Below are 11286 nucleotides of genomic sequence, written 5' to 3'. Positions count from 1 at the left end.
AGCCCTAATGAGCTAGACAAGCATTCTGTGACCTGAGGTGAACCCTCCAGTCCTGAGGGTTTCCAACTAATACAGGTATTTTACAGATGAGCATGGAGGCTCAGGGGGGTCAGTGATGTCTCCTGGGGGCTCTGTGACCTAAAATAAAGGAAAGACGAGCTCAAGTTGGTGAGACTTCAAAATTAGCATATAATTAGCATATAACCTCTCTTCCTCCTGAGAGGATGGGAGGCCCCAGACACCCACAGGTAAACTGCTCCAGCTGTGGTAGAACTTTGTGTTTTGTTATTGACCCCACCCACATCTCATCTCAACTGAAGGACAGAGGCAGCTGACAGCTGCACGAGGTGATGGCAAGGCAAGGGTGGGCCATGGCGCCTCTCCAAGTGTGCCTGATCAACTCTAACCAAATTGCTGTCTGCTTGATTCTCAGCAGTTGTATCAATGCTCCTTGCCTTGGAGGCCAAATTGGCCCCTAATCACATTGGATTCCTTATTTCTGGCCATAAAGAAACACCGAGAGATCAATAAAAATAATAGCAGAGACATTCAGAGATGTGTGGGTGGCCATTCTAGAAAAATAAAGGAAGTTTCTCCCAACCCAGCTGGGGCTCCTCAAAGGGCAGGGGCGTGACCCAGTGGAGGCCATAGCTTTATTTATTTCCCAAATAGCCAGGGCTGAGGACAGGAAAGGCCAGGAATATACCAGATGGCTCTGTGGAGCCCAGCTGTCACCCAGGCCACCATGTGTATGAAGTGACCACTAAGCAGCTCTGGACAGAGTATTGGAAGATTGGGTGTTTTTGTGGGCTGAGAAGAAACTTGAGGGAAACCTGGAATCTCTTACCAATCATTGATCACCCGCCTACGAGGTCTCTTCGCAGTTTCTTTTCTTTTAGTGGATTTAAATTAGATTGGAAATTGGGCATAGTTGATACAATGTCCTTTCCAGGGACTGTCCCACCAAACCTCTAGACAACAAGTGTTCCCAGATCACATATTTGGCTAAGTGTCTAATTTTACATTGGATGACACCGGGAAACAGTAAGTGAAGAGAAGCTCCAGGCAGAGCACGGATCGGAGGTCAGCATCTCTGTGGACTCCCGGATGAGCAGCTGCAGTTGGGGTGGGGTTGGTGGGTAACCTCCTCCAGACTACAGGAGGATCCTCTAGAATGGGTTGGCAGTCACCTGACCAGTCACCTGGCACCCAGTCTCTGCCACCCAGAGCCCTGGAGTACTTGGAGATGGGGGTGACCATGTTTCCCAGGTGGCCTTGCCCACATCCCTCTAGGTTTCCCAGTGTTTGCCCTCTGTCACAGTCAGGCCCATTTCCGCCAGTGGCCTGTGCTAACACATGCCCCAAGTCCTCCTGGGATGCTCTTCACCATTCTAGTTCCACCAGCTCTGATGGGCTCAGAGGGACAAACATATGACTTCCAATCACAGATGCCTAGAAGGGGTGCCCTAACACTCCACAGGGTACACTTCACGGTCCATCCTGCCCAGCAACACTCAATAGACTCAATACGGCCAGTTCAGAACCAGGCTTCGAGGTCTGATGAGCCCACGTTTGAAATCTGGTTCTGCTGATTCGTAGCTGTATGATTTGGGGCAAAAAATTAACTTTTACTACCTTGATGGGTTCATCTGCAAAATGGGCATATTCCTTAGTTTACAGATTCTGTGACTCACCTCTGAAATCGGCTTTTTACAGTAGGTGGCCTTTTGTTTTTTCTAATGATGTCATTTCTTTACTTGCAGTTGAGTACCAGAATGGGTATGTGGCGATCAAGAGATAACCTGGAGCGTTCACTCACTCCTTCAATGTGGGACCCAGGGATCAAACTCACGTCCTCAGCACTTGACAGCAAGTGCCTTTATTTTGCCCCTGAGCCATCTCACTGACTCTGGCACGCCATATATTTAATCAGTAACTTTTTTTTTCTTGTTAGTAATAAATAATGAATAAATAAATAAATAATGATGCTTCTTTGTCCATGGCAAACTTAGTAAAATACGGCAACAGTATCTGTAAGACTCAATAGCTGGAGCTAGGGCTGGTGTCCCATCCACTCCCCTGCTGTGTAGGCTGATCCCAGTGTGGTCTCTGCCTGCCATTCCTCCCTAATTCACTGACAGAGCTATGAAAAACCTATGCAATCCCACTGGGCAATGGTGTTGGTCTCTCTGAAGGGTGCTCCACTTGTTGGGAGAGTCCTTCATGTGGCTTGAGCTGAGGTATGGGAGTCCTTGTGCCTGCTCAGAAGAGGAAAAGACACAACACTTTCTGTTCCTCCCCTAATCTGAGGACTTTCGACCCCAGAGACCCACCTCCCCACCACTGGGGTCTTGTTTCAGAGGCTGAGAGTCTGCAGATCTGGTCCAGCTGACTTTTCAGTCCTGAAGTATCCCCCTCTCCTATGTTGGTGCTATTTTTCTTTCCCATTTTGAGGAGAAGGTGCTGGGGATGGAACCCAAGGTTTTGCTTGTATTAGAGCACTGTGCCATACCCCCAGATCTGTCGATAATTACTTGTTTTGAGGCAGGAGCTTGCTAAGTTATTCATGCTGGACTTAAATTTACTCAGTAACCCAGACAGATCTTTAACTCACCATCCTCCTGCCTCAGCCTCCTGTGTGGCTGAGATCACAGACTGCCAGGCACAACTTGGTAACTGTTGGAGAGGGGATTGCTATTTTATCCTCTGCTCTGGGTCCTAATGCCAACTCTGGGGCAATAGGAAGAAGCACACTCAAGAACCCTGGACACTTGCCTTCTGCCCATCTCCATAAGCTGAAGGCCCCCAACAAGAGATAGGGCTGAGGGAGGGGGCACAGCCTCATGGATAAAGCCCACTTTTATTGTACCTTTTATGTGCCATGTTCAATGGTTTCTCTGCTTGGGAGCCTCCGTGAGTTTCCTTGACCCTCAGCACGTGGCCTGGACCCTCAAAGGCTATGAAGGCTCCATCAGTCTCTGTTAAATCACTGATCCCGGCACTGGGGAAGTGGAAGTAGAAGGGTTGGGCATTCTGAGCCAGATTTTACTATGTAATAAGTTTGAAACCAGCTTGAGCTATAAAGAAATCGGGGAAGGAGGGAAAGAGGGAGAGAGAAAACAGAGTGAAGTTACAGAGGCCAGCCATTCCCACCCACCTTCCTGGGCGGAATTCCTGATGCACAAGATCTGTGGATCTAGGATGTGAGCAACTGTGTGGGCTGAATCAGCACACAGCTCCATCGCTACCACCATAGATTGCTTTGTTCATCTTTTAAGTGGCTCTCTGGGCTCTGCCCAGTGACAGACACTGAGGTCACAGGTCAAGCAGAGCCCCCAGATTTCTGCTCTCCAGGCTTACTGTCTCACAGGGAGACCACTGCAATACACATTGGTGAGGGTCATGAGGTGGGACAGGGGATAGAGGATGGGGTCTGAGCCTGGAGAAGACAGAGGGAGGAGCTAAAAGGTCACCAGGTGAATGTGGCACCTCGGAGGCAGAGGCAGAGGCAGAGGCAGAGGCAGAGGCAGAGAGGCAGAGGCAGAGGCAGAGGCAGAGAGGCAGAGGCAGAGAGGCAGAGGCAGAGGCAGAGGCAGAGAGGCAGAGGCAGAGGCAGAGGCAGAGGCAGAGGCAGAGGCAGAGGCAGAGGCAGAGGCAGAGGCAGAGGCAGAGGCAGAGGCAGAGGCAGAGGCAGAGGCAGAGGCAGAGGCAGATGGATCTTTTTAAATTCAAGGCTAGCCTGGTCTACAGAGCTAATTCCAGGACAGACAGACAAGGTTATACTGAGAAACCTTCTCTCTCAAAAAAAAAAAAAAAAAAAAAAAAGGAAGTGAGAAGGGGGAGAGAAAGAATGGACCCTGAGCCAGGAAACTTGGTATGGTTGAGCGAGTTCAGTGTCCCAGGTACTCAGGCACCCACCTGAGATAGTGGGTGGCTCCCTGATCCTTACCAGACGCCTGGCCTGGAACATGTGCCACACTTCCCACATAAGGAAACATGACCTATGTTCATGTAGCCCAAAACAGAATTCTCTGTGCTAATGAGGTATCTAGAGGCCCCTAAGGTTTAGCCAATAAGCTTCCCTTCCTGGACACTCTTTCCTGCAACAGGTATTTATTTCATCTCTGGTCGACTAAGGAAGTGGTATACACTCATTTTCCATGATGAACAATCAATAAACAGTTTGGGACTAAGGACTGTCTCTTTCATCAAGAAGTGCCATGGGGGAGCATAGAGAACTTTGCCTTCAGAGTGGTGCTGCTTAAGCCTCCGCCCGAAGGCCCCTCTGTGCTCCCTGACAACCAACAAGCTAAGGACTTGGGCTTTAGCCAACGGGCTAAGAGGACTTTTGCTGATGATCTAAGTCAAAGTTCCCCACCTCCCTCACCCCCTATCTCCCCCCCCCCACCCCAGGCTCATCCTCAGCCCGCAGGCATCCTCCATTTTCAAGACCTCCAGCAACACCTGGATGTCCTGGAGTCAGAGAGCCCCTGGGCCCTAGGCTCCTCATCATGGGTTCATGAACCCCAACCCTTCATGCCTGACTCTACGCAGTTTCCAACAGTGACTGGATGCCTAGAAGCTTGGGAACCCAGCTTCAACCTCCCACATCCTAGGCTGCAGTTTTCCATCCCCTGAACGGTGTATCTGTGCTTCCCTTGAGCCCAGCACCCAACAGCAGCAGCAGAGGGTAACCCAGTCTAACAGAGGGTAAGCCCAATCTAGCATCTCTGTGTTGTGTCTTCCCGGTGGAGTTTCTCACACCCCAGCAGCGGGGTAACTCAGAACCATGAGAACGAGAGAGACAGAGAGACAGTAGAGAATCAGGGTCTCAGAAAGCCCAGGCTGGCTTTGAACTCACTATGTATTTGAGGATGCCCTTGAACTTGGTATCCTCTGCCTCCACCTCCCCAGTGCTGGGATTACCGGCACGTGCTACTACACCCAGTTTATATGGTGTTGAGGATCAAATATGTTGTTGGTAACAGGAGCTAGGGGTGAAAGAATGAGGGAGTGAGGCTTGCTTCACAGTGTGCCTATTGATTTAGAGTCTTTGTTTTTGTTACTGTTTCTGCCGAGCTGGGATAGGCAACATGATCTGTCACTCAGCTATGTCTCCAGCTCCTTGGATTTGATTATAGAAACCTAGAATTATATAACTCATCCGAGAGAGGGGAACAAATATTGGTGGCAGAGCGGAGGATGGAGAGAGCGCTCCGGGGCTGCAGTGCTGTGGTGGCTGTTTCAGAGCATGGTGGGTTTGTGTTGCAGCTCTGAGGTTAATGACAGCCATAAAGCCCATTCAAGCATCTCACAGGGGTGACACTTTGTGTCATGTAGCAGTATGCTGCATCCTGACCCCCAGGAGATTTTCAGGAGACAAGGTTACGTTAGTACAGATGTGAGTTTCATGAACCTTAAAACATAGAGTCCCGACAAGAATAGCTAGCTCATCCCGTTAATGACTAATCCCAGACTGAACGCAGGTGTGAGAAGGGAGCAGGCAGAAACCTCGAGCTCTGAAAACTGCCTCCAGGTGGACCTTCTTCTGATTAGTGGACAAATGAATAAAAATGACCCTAGGCAAACAAGATCAACACCTGGAAGCCATGACACAAGGGCAAGTGGACACAGAAATGCATCAAGACTAGAGGACACAGGGACAGACTGCCAGAGTTCCCTGCCTTTCCTCTTCCTTCCATGTGTGAGTCAGACTCAGTAGAAGGCCATCATCCCAGGGCAGCAGGAAAGTCAACCGTTGTTGACACTAACCTCATCAACAAACCCCTTCACAGCAACCCCTAACTAGAATTGGTTGGGTCACCAGGCTCTGTGATTGATCACTCTGCTCTTCTGTCCCCTCCAGGTATCTTGCAGGTACATCCTGCCTTCCCATCAGTCAGCTTGTCACCCTAGAACCCAGTGCCACCAGCAGGCAATCTGGAAAAGCATGTCACCCCTTTAAACTAAACTTCCTCCATCTCCATTGTTCCTGGTGGCTACTGGGGCAGGCACCTGACGCCATCCTCCTTCAATCATTCAATGGGTCGACCAACAACCCTGGGAGAGTCAGCAGAGGAAACTTGTTCAAAGATTTGAGACTCTGGAGCTGGGGATACAGTTCAGTTGGTAAAATGCTTGTTTGTCTTGTTTTGGTTTGGTTTGGTTTTGGTTTTCAGGAAGGGAGTTTTTCTGTGTCACCCTGGCTATCCTGGAACTTGCTCTGTAGACCAAATTGGCTTCAAACTCATAGATCTGCCTGTCTATGCCTCCCAAGTGCTAAGGTTGAAAGTGTGCACCACCATCCGTGCCTGGCAAGGACCCAAGCAATGAGTCCAATGCCCAGAGCCCACTTTAAAAAGTGGCATATACTTGTTTTGTTGTCACCTGGTTTTTGTTTGTTTGCTTGCTTGCTTTAGATTTATTTTATTATTATTTTTATTTTGAAAACTTTTAACCTTTACTTTTTATTTTATGTGTTTTGTCTGCTTATATATCTGTGTACCAACTGTGTACAGGGCCTGAGGAGGCCAGAAGAGAGCATTGGATCCTCAGGGACTGGAGCTATAGATGTCGGTGAGTCTCCATGTGGTTGCTGGGAATTGAACCCAGGTCCCCTGGAAGAGCAGTCAGTGCTCTTAAGTGCTGATTCATCTCTCCAGCCTTCTATTGTTTTTGGTTTTTTGGGTTTGTTTGGTTTTTTTGGAGGAGGTATTTATTTGGTTTGGTTTTTACAACAGGGTCTCTCTACATAGCCCTGGCTGTCCTAGAACTTACCACACCCAGCAAACCTATGGTATTTTCAAAAGATTGATTTTATTGATTTAAGTGTGTGTGTGTGTGTGTGTGTGTGTGTGTGTACAGACAAAAAGTAGCTGCCCACAGAGATCAGAGGCATTGGCTCCCCTTGGAACTAGAGTTATAGGTGTTTCTGAGCTGCAAGACAGAATGCTGGCAACTGAACTGGGATCTTCACAAGACTAGGATGTGCTCACAACTGTTCTCCACCACAGAGTGTGTGTGTGTGTGTGTGTTGGGGTGGGGTGCCCACAGAAACTAGAGAGGGGGAGAATAGCTAGAATACTCCTTGGATCTGGAATAACAGCTGTGAACTGTTTGACATGGGTTTGGAAACTCAGCAGGGTCCCCTGGAAAAGCAGGCAGTAAGTGCCAACTGCAGAGCTGTGATTCCAGCCCTGGCAGAATGAACTTGTAATCCCAGTTTTTGGACTGCCAAGAGGAAAAGATTCCTGGGGCTCTCTGGCCAGCCAGCCTGACCAAATAAATCAACAAGTTATGGGCCAGGTTAAAAAAAAAAGCGAGGTAAAAAAGAGTGTTACGGAGTTTGAGACCACCGGGGAAAAGATAACCAGACTCAACTCAGATGATAATTAGCCAAATTTATTAAAATTCCTAGTAGGGCCACAGTCTCTATCCCAAACCAGAGACTCACCATACAGAAGCAAATTCAGGAAGGGCTGGAAAGGGCAAAACCCCCAAGAGCTTTTCTGCTCTGCCAAGATTACAGGGTCAAGGTGACCTCACAACACTCCTTGAATGACCGCATAAGCAAATTACAGAAGCCAAAAAGCAGTTAGTCATATCATAGCGGGCAATAGTCGCAGCTGCACGTATGGGTCAAGGAGCCAAAGATGCTGGGAGCTTATCTCCAGGAACTTCAGTCAGAGACAAATGGCTGTTAGGTACCAAGGCAAATTAATAGTACAGAATGGATTTGTTGTTGTTGTTTTGTTTTGTTTTTCAAAATAGGTCTCTCTGTGTAGCCCTGGCTGTCCTGGAACTAGCTCTGTAGACCAGGCTGGCCTCAGACTTACAGAGTTCTGCCTGCCTCTGCCCCCCAAGTGCTGGAACTAAGGGCATGAGCCACCATTACGCAGCAAAATTGGTTGGCCATTACAAATGGTGTCCTGAGAAAGGACACCCGTGAGTGACCTCTGACCTCCACAAGCTCACACAGGCTCACTCATTCTCACACCAATATAATTAAAGAGTTGAGACACCAAGACTTCAGCCTAGGGCTGTGAAGTGGAAACTTCTAGTTCTTTGGAAAGTCAGTTATGTCAAACGATGTTTTGCTGGGCACACAGGTGAAAGGATGTCTTGCTAAAGCAAACACATGAAAGGATGCTTGATGAAGTAGTACAAATCTGACGCCACGAACAGTGGGAGACGGGCACTGAGCCTTGCTTTGGTATGCTCCGCCTCATTATTCTTCGCTAACGACATGCACGTATTGGTTAGTCTTACATAGTTGTTTTTGAGCTTAACTTGTAACGCCACCCGCCACTGAGTGGTTCCTTCGCCAGCTTGCCATTTCTGCAGCCTCACCTCAGGCTGGTTGGCGAGCCTGGTGGTTTCTTCAGGATTGAACTACAGCCTCCTGGTGTCTGCTTGCTGAGAGGACTGGACTATAGCTGCTGGTTCATGCCTGGGGTCTGCCTGCCTACAGGACTGGTCTGCAGCTGCTGAGTCATATTTGGTGTTTGCTATGGGACTGAGTGGCTGCCAACGGAGATCAAGCTCGCCCCCAAAGAACTATTGCTGAGCAGGTCCACTTCCCCCACATCCTAATAACTTTTCTCTTCCACGACCTCTGCTGGGTGGTGAGCTTGAGGAGAGGTTGAACCCTTATTAAAAGTAGGTTGCAAAAAAATTTATGCCTACAGCTCTGTTTGAAATCAGAGCCCACACTGTCTCTCACAGCCTTGGGAAATAAGAAAATTCAGGGTTCTTTATGGTTTGGGCCGGGTCAGTGGTTCTGGCTGCTTCTGAGGGTTAGAGTATAGCTGTGGAAATGGCCTTGGGAAAGGTGTAGTGGCTTTAGTCTTTTTTCTTTTCTTTTCTTTTCTTTTCTTTTCTTTTCTTTTCTCTTCTTTTGTTTTCTTTTCTTTCCTTTTATTGGATATTTTATTTATTTACATTTCAAACATTATTCCCTTTCCCAGTTTCCCCTCTGCAAGCCCTCTATCCCATCCCCCTCCCCCTGCTTCTATGAGATTGTTCCCCCACCCACCCACTCCCACCTCACCTCCCTGGCCTTCCCCTACACTAGGGAATCAAGCCTTCACAGAATCAAGGGCCTCTCTTCCCACTGATGCCAGACAATGCCATCCTCTGCTACATATGCAGCTGGAGCCATGGGTCCCTCCATGTGTACTCTGGCTGGTGATTTAGTCCCTGGGAGCTGGGGGGGTAGAGGGGTTGGTTGGTTGATATTGTTATTCCTCCTATGGGGTTGTAAAACCCCTTCAGCTCCTTCAGTCCTTTCCCTAACTCCTTCATCAGGGACCCAGTGCTCAGTCCAATGGTTGGCTTTCAGCATCCACCTCTATATTTGTCAGGCTCTGACAGAGCCTCTCAGGAGACAGCCATATCAGGCTCCCTTCAGCAAGCACTTCTTGGCATCCGCTATAGTGTCTGGGTTTGGTGTCTGCATATGGGATGGATCCCCAGGTGGGGCAGTCTCTGGATGGCCTTTGCTTCAGTCTCTGCTCCACACTTTGTCCCCGTATTTCCTTAGACAGGAGTCATTCTAGGTTAAAAATTTGGAGATGAGTGGGTGCCCCCCCCAAACCGGGGAGGCTCCCAGGACCCAGTGGGAATGAGATTAGCTGAAATGCCTAACAAAGGGGAGGGAGACCCTGTAGAGACCGTATCTAGAGGCTTTAGTCCTTTCTCTGTTACTTCCTCAGACTGCAAGCTGCAGGCCACAGCTCCAGCAGCAGGGCTGCCCAGAACTTCCCACTTAATTAAAAAATAAAATCAAGGAAAGACAACTTTTTATTACACTTCCCTAATAGTGGAAAATAGTTTCAGGCATAAAAAAGGCATTCAGCTGGCTACTTCCCAGGCGTCAAAAATTAACAGCCACTACATTTTATTCCGAGGAATTAATGGAAATTTTTACATGGTGGTGTAAAATGCAGGGGACAAAATGAAGGACATGATTCTTCAGGGCAGAGCTCAGCCCCTGGCTTATGGCTGGGTTTGGCTCTCTGCTCTGAGCTAGCATCTCAGGTAGGGTATAGGAGCCTGGAGAAAAAATCTAGGGGGGGGATTGCGGACAGCTTTGGGGGGAGGGGAGCCCAGCGCTGACCCCTGGAGTCAGCAACTTCCTTACACATCTCTTCTCTGGGGTAATGGCTGCTGGTGGTGGCTTCTGGGCCAGGAGCCCTGAGACCAGTTCCTGTTTCTGCAAATTGAAACAAGAGACCGGCTGTTCTCAGGACCCTAATATCAAACTTGGTCATTGTTCTCCATTGTGAATCCAAACAAGAACCTGGGCTTTGGAGCTGAGTGGGTCTGCCCTTGAACATCAGCTCAGACCCATATCATCCTCACATTAAGCAGGTCATCTCCTGGGCCTCGGTTCCTACCTCTGTAAGATGGGGACAGTTGCACAGTACTTTTGGGGTGACTATTTAAAGAAGACGTCAGTATGTCCTGTTTTGTTTTATTTCTGGCTCTGAGGCCTCTGAGAGAACTCCAGAATGCGCACACATAAGGCCCACTCCCCTCCCACCCCGCTTCATTCGACTGGAGAGATGGCTCAGCGGTTAAGAGCACTGTCTGGAATTGAGCTTCCGGCGCAAGGGTCACGGACAAAATGGTGCTCCCAGTTCAGGTCTCTCCACTCTTCAAGTTCGGCCGGTACTCAGCTCTGATCCTCGGCCTGGCATAGGGCGCCAAGCACTACGGTTACCACCACCACCCACCACCCCACCCTACCCCCGGCAGAGGAGGAGGGAAGAGCAGCAGAGAAAGAGACTAGTTGAGTTGAAATGAATTGAGAGAGAACTGGCCCAAGATGACAGCATTCTCAAGTGAGGCATCAGTGAGCTTGCTTTCTCTCTTGAGGATGAAGAAAGCTTCTTTGTGTGTGTGTGTGTGTGTGTGTGTGTGTGTGTGTGTGTGTGTGTGTGTGTGTCGTGTGTCCAGGGGTGGGGGAAGAGGGGAAGCGCTGTCTGCTCTTCCAGAGGTCCTGAGTTCGATCGCCAGTAGCTCACAACCATCTGTGATGGGATCTGATGCCCTCTTCTGGCACGCAGGAGTACATGCAGATAGAGCACTTATACATGTAGGAAGGAAGGAAGGAAGGGAGGGAGGGAGGAAAGGAGGGAGACAACTTCATTCTCAGCTCAATGATGAGCCACGGATACTGTACCAAATCCTCTATGGGCCAGGAGAAGGCAAGAGGCAGTGTATCACTGCCAGCAGTCAGAGCCCACTTTGAAGCCAATGCTACAACCCTCCCTGGAAATGGGG

At 49.1% G+C, this 11286-nt stretch overlaps 1 long non-coding RNA gene and 1 pseudogene across 2 annotated transcripts in view; both read left to right on the top strand.

The window, feature by feature from the left end:
- Window positions 1–1986, top strand: part of Gm14216 — a 3439-nt gene extending 1453 nt beyond the window's left edge. Inside the window, exons 1-3 of one of the 2 annotated variants that reach the window (XR_003954075.1) lie at window positions 219–248; window positions 953–1083; window positions 1764–1986. This is a non-coding gene — a long non-coding RNA (predicted gene 14216). Of the gene's footprint in view, window positions 1–218; window positions 249–952; window positions 1084–1763 lie in introns of those variants that run through there. The other variant, XR_375143.2, reaches the window with a different exon arrangement.
- Window positions 1987–10627: 8641 nt separating this feature from the next.
- Window positions 10628–10848, top strand: Gm14215 (annotated as a pseudogene).
- Window positions 10849–11286: the final 438 nt, after the last annotated feature.

Source organism: Mus musculus, chromosome 2, assembly GCF_000001635.26.
Source record: "Mus musculus strain C57BL/6J chromosome 2, GRCm38.p6 C57BL/6J".
NCBI lineage: Eukaryota > Metazoa > Chordata > Mammalia > Rodentia > Muridae > Mus > Mus musculus.
This window is presented reverse-complemented; position numbering and strand designations above follow the sequence as displayed.